Below are 10416 nucleotides of genomic sequence, written 5' to 3'. Positions count from 1 at the left end.
CCCCATGCATACATCCTTGCTTGGTACCTGCACTTTACACACCCCACCCACTTCTTCATTCTAACTAATACAATACGTACAAAACCCATCACCATTAAAATAAGAAACATATAATTGAACTTCCTGATTTCCAATATTTCCTTCCTTTGCATATCATTATTTGCTAATTCATTATACATTTTGTAATTGAATGTGCTTACAGCCTAATTTTTTATTGTTGCATTCTAGTAATCTTATATTGAAACTTATATAATCTTCTACAGTTTGAACAAGGAAGATATTTGGAAAATGTACTGATATGCAAAAGACTGCTATATTTTCTATCCAAACATTGTTGAATTTCCCATCACCCCAATAAATCAAAATCAGTTTTGATCTATATCAGTTTAAAGTCTGCAACTGTTTCCTTGTGTTATGAAGAACTTTAAGCTGAGACTTAATGATATCTTGCTTATCCACAGACTATAATTTGACTGACGACGGGGGGGGGGGGGGGAGGAGGAGGGTCTGTTGCAAAGAGATGAGAGGAAAGGAGATGAGAAATAATGGTTTACCAAGGCTGCGTCCACACTGGAGAAATAAGCCGGCTTGACACTGCTTTCATTGCCCTGGTTCAAGGCTATGGAATTCTGGGAGTTGGAGTTTGTCATGGGGCCAGAGTGGAGCAGAGCACAACTCCCAGAATTCCATAGCCTTGAGCTAGGGCAGTTGAAGCGGTGCCAAACCGGGTTATTTCTCCAGTGTGGACGCAGCTCAGATGACTAAAAAAAACCCCCTCATATCAAACATGGTCCAAAACACACTGCAAATAATCCAGTTTGAGTCAACGCTAGGGAATTCTCAGAACAGTAGTTTTGTGAGACGTTTAGCCTCCTCTGGCAGAGAGCTCTGGTGCCACAATGAACTAATTCCCAGGATTCCCTAGCAGTGAGCCAGTTAAAGTAGTCTCAAACTGTATTATTTCTGCAGTGTGTTTTGGACCCATGTTAAGCTGTTTAAAACTATATACAGTACCTGTACAGATGTGAGCTAAGCCTCAAGAGCTCCGATAGTCATGTTTTTACTTGGTTTTGGAATAAAGCAAGCATTGGCACCAATCAGTCCTCCATGGGCAGGGCAATCCAGAACCAGGGAACTACACCAGAGAAGGCCTTCTCCCATGTCCTCACACTGTGTATTTGTCTGCTGGTGAAACACAAAGGAGAGCCTCTGTTGTCTAGTAGAAAACAGTCAGGCAGACACATATTGGGAGAGATGTTCCTTCAGTTTTTGAGATCCTTAGCAATTTAGCCAGTGTGGTGTGGTGTTATGGTTTGAGCATCAATGCAATTGTCACCCAGTGCACTAACTCATGGTGTCACTCCTGCGGACCTCCTGGGATGGGGATGCAGATGGGAAGAAGGGTCTCACTCTGGGCAACCCAGCATCCTGGCGCTGCTGTTGCACACCTCAGCTGAGACAGTAAAGATGGGAGCCCTCCCCAAGCAAGAACAATTTTTAATGTCAAAAGATTGCCCCCCCTCAAGGGATAAAGGAAGTGACAGCAAATACCCCTCCCCAGAGGAAAATGGCAGAAAGCAGCCAAACAGATTGGGGGAAGGCTGTGGGACGAGGGAAGCAGAGAGAAAGATCTGTGGCTTCTTCCCAACCTATCCCCCCACAAAGGAACAGCATGCCAAAAAGAGTCCCCTCTTCCTTTCCAGGGGAGGATCCTTGGAATGCCTCACTTTTACGTGGTACCAGCCTCCCAATGGTCTCACTTGGTGCAGTCTGCACCACCCTAGTGATACCACTGGGTTTGAGTGCTGTACTAGGGTGCTGGAGACCAGGGTTTGAATCCCCACTTAGCCATGGAAACCTGCTGGGTGACCTCAGGCAAGCTGCACTGCCTCAGAGGAAGATATATGACCATCCCCTCAGAACAAATCTTGCTAAGAAAACCTAGCTTGCTAAGATAGATTCACCATAAGTTGGAAATGACTTGAAGGCACACAACAGCAGCAGCAACATTTAGGGATTCAAATTTCATCACCAACAGTGTGCTGAAGTAAGATGAGGAATACTGCACTTCTAGGCTGTGCAATTCCTTTGCAAATAGTATCATATGATTTCCAGAAGTTGTTCCAATCGACAGTCTTCTTGCTGGAGGAATTACTTTGAGGCATTACTATGGAGATTCTCCCCAAGGATTATCCCATCCTTGTCCTGTCCTTCCTGTGTGATCACAAAAAAGACTTTTAGATGATATCACACACATTCCATCATTAACCTGTCTGGGAAGTGTGAATGATTGCGATTGTGCAAAAGACTTTCAAATGATGTTGTGCAGATCCCATTATTAACTCATCATTAACCCAGCGTTAAAGCGACATTGGCTAGCATTTTGCATTAACAGAAGTTCGCGTTATTGCAATTCCTCTTTAATGACAGGTTAATGGTGGGATTGGCGCTACTATTTGAAAGTCTTTCACACTATCGCAGTCACAGATGGGTTGATGACAAGATAAGGATGGGGGGGTGACCCCTAGTGGTCTCACGACTCGATTACTGTAACATCCTCCTGGCTGGGCTTCCTCTTTCTCACCTCCGTCCTTTAATTTCTGTCCAGCATTCAGCTGCATGCATTATCACATCCACCCACCGCTCTGACCACATCTCTCCTCTGTTGGCATCCCTTCACTGGCTCCCCCTCCCTTTCCACATTCAGTATAAGCTCCTGCTGTCCACGTTTAAAGCCCTCCATGGGCTGGCCCCTCCTTACTTATCAGACCTTATTTCTCCTCACCTTCCCACTCGGGCCCTCCGTTCTGGTAGTCAAGGTCTGCTGTCCCAGCCCAGGATTTCCTCTGCCCCATCTAGGATTCGCCCCTTTTCACTTGCTGCCCCTCACTCCTGGAACCTTTTTCCCCCGTTAGCAAGAGCCATCACTTCTTTAACCAGCTTCAAAATAGAGTTGAAGACCATCCTGTTCAGAGAAGCGTTCCCAGGCATTGCATAACTGTCACTTGCTATTTGATGTTCTTTTGTTGTCTGTTTTATTGAATCATTTCCTGTATCGCTATGTATTTTATATGTATTACCCTACTAGAAAGGCCCCTTCCCCACCACCACTCCCTTCTCCTTTTGTGTCGTGTCTTTTTAGATTGTAAGCCTGAGGGCAGAGAACCGTCCAATTAAAAAGATTGTATGTACAGCGCTGTGTAAATTTACAGCGCTTTATAAATAAAGGTTAATAATAATAATAATAATAATAATAATAATAATAATAATAATAATGTGTGATAATCTCTTGAGTTATTTTAAAGGAAATCCCCTACGAGCATGTATTTTAATAGCTTAATCATGAAGCTTGCTGTTTGCTTCACGTTGTTTCTGACTTATGGCAACCCTACAATGATACTATCTCGGGGTTTTCTGGGACTGAGAATAACGTAGTAGGGCCCAGTGGACAAGCAAATCCTGATCCCCAGAGTCATGGTCCAATGCTCAGGCCACACCACCATACTGCTACCACCTCACAAACTACTAAGCCCTCCCTCCAGTCCATCTGCCTTGGTCCAGGCCTTGGAGGTAGAGAAGAACTGCTGGACCTCATCCCCTTCCCCGCCACCACTCCCTTCTCCTTTTGTGTCGTGTCTTTTTTAGATTGTAAGCCTGAGGGCAGGAAACCATCTAATTAAAAGATTGTACATACAGCGCTGTGTAAATTTACAGCACTTAATAAATAAAGGTTAATAATAATAATAATAATAATAATAATAATAATAATAATAAGACCAGGCTATGAACTTTATCGCACTCACAGTTTTCCTGTTCCATTCCTGTTAACAAAGTGGACAGATAATGAAACGGGATAAGGACTAATGCTACCGCATTAAGTGTTCTTAGCAATATGTTAACGTGAATAGAACGATTGCTATTGCACACCGTTAAGGAAGAAGGCGACCTGTTATTGTTCTTGGACCAGGCTGTGAACGGATATCACTGCACAGCCAGGTTCCATCCCAAGCACACCCCGTCCGTCCCCTTTTCTGTGCATGTGTACTTTGGAAATAAAATCAGGAGCGATTTTCAAAGGGAGCTTAGGGCAGTTCCACATTCCCCGATTGTGTAGTATTCTGTGGTGTCTTATAATGGATTCATGTGTTTGGATTCTCCTTCTCCATACCATCTCCTGTTTCCTGATGATAGAGCAGGAATGGAGAAGAAGGAGGAAATTTCTCTACTGCTTATTTTTCCATAAGGTTGCTATGAGACATGCCCTTACTGAGATCCTTGACATGGAAGATCCATCCTCCTCTGGTCTGGAATGGTTATCTACATCTCCATCACCTCAGAGATGGTGGTTACATCCCATTCAGAGGAAGAATTGGTGGTGTGAAGAGGTGATGGTTTTGTGAATGGTTCATCCTCAAATTGTTATTTTTCCTCAAAACAGAATATTGTTATTAAAAGGGTGGTGGTGGAAAAAGAAGAACATTACCATATTAAAATATCTATTCTACAATGGCCCACCATCAAATTTTGTTCTGGTAGCATACACTGAATCCTGCTGTATTGATGATATAAAGAAATGTCTTCAAGCCAAAATGTTCAATAATTTTGAAGAGATTAAGTCGATATCATGTATTGGAAGGAAAACTAGCAAGGGAAGATAAGTCCAGGGGAGAGGTCTCATGGCATGTCATAACAGTAGGGATCAGACTGGGGCACAATCAGGAAGTGTAGGATATCGCACACAGTGGATTTTATGGCCTCATAACATTTACTAGAAAGGGAGGACGGAAGGCAATTGTCGGGAACATTTCATGCGAACGGAAAGGGAACTGGGTAAAAACGTCTCACTAACGAGGCTATGTGATAAAATATGTTCCATTCCATTCACATTTGAACATCAGAACGTTTAAAAAGCTGTGTGCGATAAACTTCTATGTCTGTTGAGAAATGGATTGTGAAGATACCCATCAGGAAACGCTTAACTAGCCTGGCCTTACCACACTTCTGGTTTAATCATGGTGTTGTTCCACATTCCCCAGTCCAGCCAGTATGCCTGTCTTTAAGGAAAAGGGAAGAGGGAAGGTGTTTAACCAGTTATAAATTTTCTCATGAAGACTGTCTCAGGACTGTGAAATTGTGTATATCTTTTGAAAAAGGGAAAAGGGCAATGAAAACAGTTGTGAATTTTCTTGGCAGCCCTAAGGAGTGTTAATTAAGAGACTTCCTTTTTTGTGGTTTGTTGTTGCATTTCTGATTCTGGTGAGCATAAGGCAAACTTATCATGGAATTTTCTTGGCAAAATTTGTTCAGTTGGGGTTTGCTAGCATCTTCCTCTGAGGTTGACAGAGTGTGACCTGTCCAAGATCAACCAGTGGATTTCCATGGCCGAGTGGAGATTCAAATTCTGGCCCCCAGAATATTACAGTGCATCTACATTGTAGAAATAATACAGTTTGACATCACTTTAAGTGTTGTAGATCCATCCTATAGAATCCTGGGTAGTTTCACAAGGTCCTTAGTGTTCTCTGCCAAAGAGTACTGGTGCCTCACAAAAGTACCAATCCTAGGATTCTGTTGTATGGAACCATGGCAGCTAAAGTGGTGTCAAATTGCATTATTTCTACAGTTGTAGATGCAGCCCTAGTGCAATAGTCACATCATTACACTATACTGGCTTTCCAGTGGTAAAGAATGTATCTCTGTTCTTTCCATATGCAAAGGGATCTTGTAGCATCTTTGAGAATAACTGTGCAAAAGAAATTGTAGCATACACTTTCCTGAACTTGGTCTACTTCCACAAATGCATGCAGATGAAGATTCAAGTTTATGAAAGCTTAAGCTACATTTTCTTTGGCAGTTAGTCACAAGGAGGCTACAAGATCCCTTTCGATACTGATAAAAAAAAGTTGAAATAGTCAAAGAGTTCCCATATCTTGGATCAAACACTGACCAGCATCGAGACTGCCATCAAGAAATTAGAAGATTAGGAATGGGAAATGCAGCCATGAAAGAACAAGACAAAATTCTAAAATGTAAAGATTTAACTCTGAACACTAAAATTAGAATTGTCCAAGCCATTGTATTCCCCATCACGTATAGATGTATGAGCAGGACAGTGAAGAAAACTGCGAGAATGAAAATCAACTCATTTCAGATGTGCTGAGGATACTGTGGGCAGCCAAGAAGTCAAACAAATGGGTCCTAGAACAATTCAAGCCTGAGCTCGGTCTGGAAGCCAAGATGACTTTGGAGATATCTCTCGTTCACAGGGTCACCATAAGTTGAGGTTGATGCGAGGTTAGTTAACAAAAACAACAATTCCAGACTAACAGTCAGCTGAGTCTCTGAATTCTGTTCTTTCCATGTTTTTTCTAGCTCTGGCATCAAATGTTATGTTGACGAATTACTGCCCAGGAACAAATCTGCTTCATCAAGAGAGACATTCAGATGTTCCAAGTGGAAGTGGAAGGCAGGTGCTGAGAACCTTCCATAGAGGAACCTGGCTGCTGTGTTCTCACTGTCCTGGCCTTCCACTGTGGAATGAGAGTGGCACTGAAGTCTGGTTTGGCAATACTCCCTGTGGATCTAAGCTTTAAGGGTGTCAGAAGAAGCCTTCCCTGGCAAGGCAAGAGACTTGTGGCTTTCTCTGGCTGTGAGCACCTCCCTCACTTTCCGAACGTCCTTGTGCAGGACAGACTGGGGAGAAGATCACAAATAGGGTCTGGGCCAGTGAGATTGGTTTGCTACAGGGGAACAGGAGGTCTGGGTATGCTATTTTGATGCTTTGTGCCTTCAAGTCATTATGGTGAAAAGTATGTGTTCATTAAGGATCACTACTGGACTGTAGGAAAGCTTATTTAAACTGTTTTTCCTCCTGCTGATATCATTCACTGGGGACCAGGAACCCTCTGACACTACAAAATTATAGCACTTTGATTCCACTTTAACTGCTTGGGTTCCAATCTATGGAATCCTGGGATTCATAGTTCAGGGAGGCACTAGAGCTCCAGCTGAGAATTCTAAATAACCCTCTCTAAACTGCAAGTCTCAGAATTCTATAGGAGGGAACAATTACAACTAAAGTGGAATCCTAGTGTTATAATTATGTAGTGTGAATATACTCATATCTAGATATACTCATATCCTCAAACAATTTTGAGAGTGAGACACATTTGTTAAGAATTGGTTTTTATTTTCAATTATATATATATTAAAAAACAATGTTGCTTCCCTCTCATGTACTCCACATACAGGGAAGAGCTCTGTTGCAGTTTACCCACAATGTGCTATTCAGTTTAGATGTCACATAATGCTACCTCCTAAAGTAGGGATGCTTGTTGAACTGCAGTAACTCTAGTTGTTGTTGACTCACAACTCCCATCATTCCCTAACAGCAGTGCCATCTCAGGTTGAAGGGAGCTGCACTCCAACAACACCTGGAGAGCCTCATTCTTCCCACCACTGTTTTACATCATCATTTGGAGGTCAAGAACATGCAACTAACTTCCAGCCTCTCTGCTTTTGTCCAGATAGTCTGTCTTTCTTAGTGTGTTATAATCATGATTTGCCACATAATCCAAGCTAAACAGCCTTGTGATTAGTACAAACCAGAAACTGACTGTAAATTGTGGTTTCAAATTGTGGGGAAAAATAATTCTCTGTGAAAAACCAGGCCTTCCTGGAATAGAACCTGGCCACGTAAAGATTCCCCCCCACAGACATTATAAGTGAAGACTCTGCCCACTGTTATTCTATTATTGTACTATTATTTTTAGATTTTCTTGTCTGTAATTTTAATAGATAGAATTGTTTAATCATTTTTAAGGGGGCGGGGCGGAAATTGTATTTTTTTTAATACAATTGTATTTGTATTACAATAATTTGTATTTGTAATACAAATACACATTGTATTTGTATTTTTTAAAGGTTGTACGCCACTTTGATTGTGGTAACAATAAGTGGGATATAAATTAAAGTTTTATATTTTATATTATTTTATTATTATTCTGAGTTGTTTGAAGAGTCTCCAAACATAGATGCATCTACTTGACTGAGTTAGCCTCAATGTAAAAAGTGCAACAGAAACACGTGAGGTTAGGTAGATGTGACCAGTGTCCTCCCTTCCTTAAATGTTTGCCTGGTTCTTGAACACCTAGAGAGGGTGAATACAGATTCTGTCCTACAACCCATTCTTATCTGTATGTATTTAAAAATCCCATGGTGCTTCTAAAAATCCCTCCTCATGCTAGAGAGAAATGACTAGCAAGGTGCCACAGGGTTCTGTCCAGGGCTCAGTCCTGTTCAACACTGATGATGGAATAGAGAGCATACTTATTAAATTTGCAGATGACACTAAATTAGGATGGGTAGTTAACACCAAAGATAAAAGGATCAGAATTCAACATGACTTTAACAGATTAGAAAACTGGGCAAAAAATCTCAAAATGAATTTCAACAGGGATAGTAGGATAGTACACTTTGGCAATAAAAGTTCACAGTATATGATGGGTGACATCTGGTCTGATGACAGTACATGCAAGAGAGATCTAGGACTCTCAGTGGACCATAGGTTGGACATCAGCTAACAGTGTAACATGTCAGCTAAGGAAGCCAATGCAATTCTAGTCTGCATCAATAGGAATATAGCATCTAGGGAAGTGATAGTACCACTCTATTCTGCTTTGGTCAGACCTCACCTGGAATATTCTGGGCACCACAGTTAAAAAAGGATATGGACAATCTGGAGTGTGTCCAGAGAAGGGCAACCAAAATGGTGAAAGATCTGGAAACCCTGCTCTATGATGAGCAACTTAGGGGGCTGGGTATGTTTTGCCTGCAGAACAGGATATTAAGGGATGATATGATAGCCCTGTTTAAATATTTGAAGGGATGTCATATTGAGAATGAAACAAGCTTGTTTTCTGCTGCTCTAGAAACTAGGACATGGAGCAATGGATTCAAGCTACAGAAAAGAGATTCCACTTAAACATTAGGGAGAACTTTGTGGTGCTAAGAGCTGTTTGACAGTGGAATATGCTGCCTCGGAGTGTGGTGGAGTTTCCTTCTTTGGAGAATTTTAAACAGAGGCTGGATGACCATCTATTGAGAGTGCTTTGAATGTGTCTTCCTGCATGGCAGGGGGGTGGGCTGAATGGCCCTTGTGGTCTCTTCTAACTTTATGATTCTATGATAGGTCTTTCCAATCCATTCAGCCTAGTCTCTTTCCTCTTTCTTCTATCATCTACCTTTCTCTCTTTGCGATCCTTCACTCCCTCCAACCCTGGGCTCCTAGTCTCAAGGGAAGCAAGAGAGAGCTGGGAGACAGGCAGTCATAAAAGTCCTGCCATGGACCATGGTGAGAGCGTTTTTCTCAGGGATGCTGTTCTTCTCTCCAGTGGTAAAAATACAGACTAACATCTTCAAAAAAAAAAAAAAAAAAGGGGGGGGGGGAAGGATCCCAACAATTATCGTCCAGTTAGTCTGACATCAATACCAGGAAAGATTCTGGAGCAGATCATTAAACAGAGAGTCTGTCAACACCTAGAAAAAAAATCCATAATCACAAAAAGTCAACATGGGTTTCAGAGAAACAAGTCATGCCAGACAAATCTTATCTCTTTCTTTGATAAAACTACCAGCTTGGTAGATGAAGGGAATGCTGTGGATATAGTATATCTTGATTTCAGTAAGGTTTTTGATGAGGTTTCCCATGATATTCTTGCAAACAAGATAGTGAAATATGGGCTAGACAATGTAACTGTTACATGGATTTGTAATTGGTTGACTGGCTGAATCCAAAGGGTGCTCAACAATGGCTTCTTTTTATCCTGGAGAGAAGTGACCAGTGGGGTCCCACAGGGCTCTCTCCCGGGGCCAATGTTATTCAACATCTTTATCAATGACTTGGATGACAGAATCGGGGGCATACTTATCAAATATGGAGATGACACCAAATTAGGAGGAGTAGCAAATACCTCAGAGGACAGGATCAAAATTCAAAATAACCTGAATAGACTAGAAAGCTGGGCCAAAGCTAACAAAATGAAATTCAACATGGAGAAATGTAAGGTACTGCACTTAGGGCAGAAAAATGAAATGCATAGATATAGGATTGGGGACACCTGGCTGAATGAAACTACATATTAAAGGGATCTGGGAATCCAAGTAGATCACAAGTTGACATGAATCAACAGTGCAATGCAGCAGCTAAAAAGATCAATGCAATTTTAGGCTGCATCAATAAAAGTATAGTGTCTAGATCAAGAGAAGTAATAGTGCCACTCTATTCTGCTCTGGTCAGGCCTCACCTGGATTACTGTGTCCAGTTCTGGGCCCCACAATTCAAAAAGGACATTGAGAAACTGGAGCGTGTCCAAAGGAGGGCAACTAAAATGGTGAAGGGCCTGGAAACCATGCCCT

This window comes from Sceloporus occidentalis, unplaced genomic scaffold, assembly GCF_023333645.1.
Source record: "Sceloporus occidentalis isolate IW3139 unplaced genomic scaffold, rSceOcc1.0.p SCAF_6, whole genome shotgun sequence".
In the NCBI taxonomy this organism is placed as follows: Eukaryota; Metazoa; Chordata; class Lepidosauria; order Squamata; family Phrynosomatidae; genus Sceloporus; species Sceloporus occidentalis.
The sequence above is the reverse complement of the archived record's forward strand: the minus strand, read 5'-3'. Positions refer to the sequence as shown.